The sequence below is a fragment of the Sitophilus oryzae genome, unplaced genomic scaffold, assembly GCF_002938485.1.
Source record: "Sitophilus oryzae breed Bouriz unplaced genomic scaffold, Soryzae_2.0 scaffold_1061_pilon_pilon, whole genome shotgun sequence".
Lineage (NCBI taxonomy): Eukaryota > Metazoa > Arthropoda > Insecta > Coleoptera > Curculionidae > Sitophilus > Sitophilus oryzae.
Window position 1 is genome coordinate 49,818 of NW_022145684.1, and position 3,914 is coordinate 53,731.

Consider the following 3,914-nt stretch of genomic DNA (forward strand, 5'->3'; position numbering starts at 1 on the left):
TACCATAGTTATATTCTTTCTTATGGAACACCCGGTATTTTATTTCATTTTTGGATTCTTGGACATAAAATAAGGCATTTATTATAGGTTTAATATCTTTAAAAGCTTTGGTTTTTGAGATATTTAAAGATATTTAAAAATGCATGCTATAATAAAAAAGTTTGTTAACACCTTGTACATTACTTTTTGGAATCAATTCTTGTACTGACTTTCAAGCCAGAGAAATAGACTATACTAAAATAATTTATTGCTTCCTTAAATGTATACAGAAATTAGGGGTATCAAAAATTGCTTGTCTGTTTTAAATATGTAGAATTTTTTTTAACTAGCGAGGTGCGCCACCCTGTATATTATAAAGTATATACGTAGCCCGCATTTCTAAATCAACAATACAAATGTAGATGTGAAGAACGCACAGGTAGGTATATCAAAGGGAAACCCGAGGGGAAAACAAAACAGTATGAATAAAATTAATTTTATTTGACTGAATATGGAATTGTTTTGGCGTATCCTTGGCGGGGTATTTGATGAAACAAACCCACATTTGTTTTGTCTTCCTTTATAAACCTCTCCTAAAGGGAGAATCTGAGAAATCTGTCAACAATTAATATTATCCTAAGGTAATTCGTTATTTGTACAATTTTAATTTAATATTTTTGTATATCACTTCTTTAAAATTATAATGAAAGAAGCGATAGCCTCTAAAAAAAATAAAGAGGTTTAAAAAAACATTATTACTAACATCTACAGATGCATGGGCAATACATTTGCATTACACATTGTTATTAGATTGTATTCAAAAATACAATCTAATAACAATGTGTAATGCAAATGTATTGCCCATGCATCTGTAGATGTTAGTAATGTATGGCAATCGCTGCTTTGATTTTAAAGTATATAACATAAATAAACATAATATATATAAAAATTAAAAACAAATTAAAAATAATCATCTAGAAAGTTTGAAGATTTTTGGTTCTACCTTATTAAGTAATTGTTAGCAGGTAGTAATTTTTAATTTTTAAGTTTAAATTTATATAATGTCATTTTAACAGAACGTCAACGGTTTTTATAGATGTATCTGTTGAAAAAAAAACTAAAGTGTTCTCGAATAGTTGTATTTAGGTATTTTAAATAGTTTTTTTTCCTTTGTTCTTTGTGTTTTTTTGCTTCCGACGACGGGAAAAGATTCACTTTCTAAACGCTAAGCATTTTTTTGTCGGTTAGGCAAATTTGTTTATTAGTAAACTACTGCTGACAATTAATCTCCGTCGGATTAATGCGCCAGTTTTTACAAAAAAATAACTATTTTATTTTGCAGATTTTTTAAAGTGGCGAAGTAGGCCTTTTTTGGAGGCACTTTTTTAAAACTGATAAATAAAATCATCAATTTATAAACATATTTACCAATACGATAGTATGATCAAAACAAAATCTGGGATTGAAAATCGATAATAATTTTGGCGAGGTCAATCTCTACACATCATTTACTTAAAAGTGATATAAAACTTGTCAAAAATTAACACTATTTATAGAAAGTTTAAAAAAGAATAAAACATACATATATATTTCCAAAAAATTATTTTTTCTCAAATTTTAAACTACACCATTTAAATTTTTTACTATATATAAAAAAAACACTTACACTCACGTCTAGAACTTGACCTCGCCAAAATTATCGTCGATTGCCGTTAACAGCCATCTTTGACGCCGTTTTTCGATCGTATGGTATTTTCAAACAAGTTAAGTGTAGGACTTTCTTGTTTAAAATACAAAGCGTCGAATAAGCTAAGAGCCAACTGGTTGTCGGTTGAAGATGGTAGTTCTCAAAATGTAAATATTGTTTTTTTAAATTTCCACAGTTAAATAACTCGGTTAATTTCAATTTACTTTAGAAATTATAAACAGAAACCATGTACCTTTTGTCTAAATTTACCATTGCTTAAAACACTTACTCTCATTTTAGATACACCCTGTAAAATTTAATAATATTTATACGACAAAAAATCATTAATATTTTGCTTTAACAAAATTCTGTTTTATAATCTTATCTACACAATAGCTAGATTTCAGTGTAGTGTAAATGTTTTATACTAATAGTATGCACTATAGAGATGATGTTTTATGATTTATGACGTTAATTACTTTAACGTAACAACTGTAGTTAAGACACGTGTAGAACTCTGCTGCAGACATGACAAGATTTAAAGACTTTTCACACAACGTTATTAATCAGTGGAGCTTAACAATCTGCGTTAAACAACGACCGTCAAAATGCAAACTAAAACCATAAATTGAGTGAAATCAATATCATTTGACGTCCTTATTGTGTAAACAGTAATTTATAACAATACTGCATAAGAATATAAAATTTCGTTCACCTTATGTACAAATTTTATTTTATAATTTTATTGAAAAAAAAGTGCAAATATTTTCAGGGCTGGTAGATCTCGATAAAGGAAACATATTTTCTCTTTACCATTTTTCAAATACGTCCAAAATAACCGAGTGATTTCACTATCAAAATTTCCAAACAAAATTATTTATTACTTCCGTCCAATCCGACCCGTCCGATCCGTCCGATCTGTCCGATCAGTCCGATCAGTCCGATCCGTCCGATCAGTCCGATCAGTCTGATCCATCCAATCCGTCTGATCCGTCTGATCCGTCCGATCCGTTCGCTACGACCGGTACGATCCGATCCGATCCGACCGATTCGATCCGACCGGTCCGACTGATCCGTCCGATCAGAACGGTATTTTAAATAGTTTTTCTCTTTCTTTGTTCTTTGTGTTTTTTTGCTTCCGACGACGGAAAGATATACTTTCCAAACGCTAAGCATTTTTTTGTCCGTTAGGTAAATTTGTTTATTAGTAAATGGATTTTTTGAGAACCACTGGATCTTTTCTGTTTTTTTCTTGCTATGGCGATATAATATTTCGGAGTAAGGAAAATGCGTAATATCTATTACATAACTACTTAGTCCAACGCTAAATTTCATGCGCTTGTGAAAACACTTGTGTTCTTCTCTCTTTATTTAGTACGTCTTTTTGTATTGAGTATGTTTCCAAATGGCAAAAGAGTACGCCAGGGATACACGATATCCCCAAAGCTGTTTACAGCAACATTAGAAGAAATCTTCCGTCAACTGGACTGGACCAACAAAGGATTAAAAATAGATGGAGAATATCTTAACTATCTAAGATTTGCCAATAGTTTTGAAAAACTAAAGGCACAAATTAATGAACCTACATACAGCCAGCAATAAGGTGGATGTCAAAATGAAGTTAGCAAAAACTAAAGTGATGTACAACGAACTAGTGGAAACAAAATACATTCTAATAAGTAACACAACATTGGAAATAGTAGAAGAATATATATATTTGGGACACATAATACACAGCTCGGGATCTCTAGTACCCGAAATCAACACAAGAATAATTAAGTTAGCATGGAGTACTTGAAATGATGAAATGAAAGAAACTCAATCATATTCAAATCTAGAATGCCACTTTATCTAAACAAGAAGACATTCGGCCAATATGTACTACCACACTCATGACCTATGCATGCAAAACTTGGACATTTAAAACGGACATTATAAGGAAACTACAGATTGCACAACGCCCAATAGAAAAAATATGCTGAGAACAACCAAAAAAGACTGTAAAAGAATAGAGTGGATACGACAAACGACCAGGTTATAGATATCATCTACAGAATCAAATCCATCAAATGGCAATGGGCAGAAGGCCTGGTATGAAGAACAGATAGACCAAAAAAGTTATAACGTGGTAACCACGTGGAATTAAGAGACCTAGAGGATGATTGAACCTGAGATGGGACCATAATATTAGGAAATTAGCAATAATAATTTGACCCGCACGGTCAACAATAGACGACAATGGGCCCAA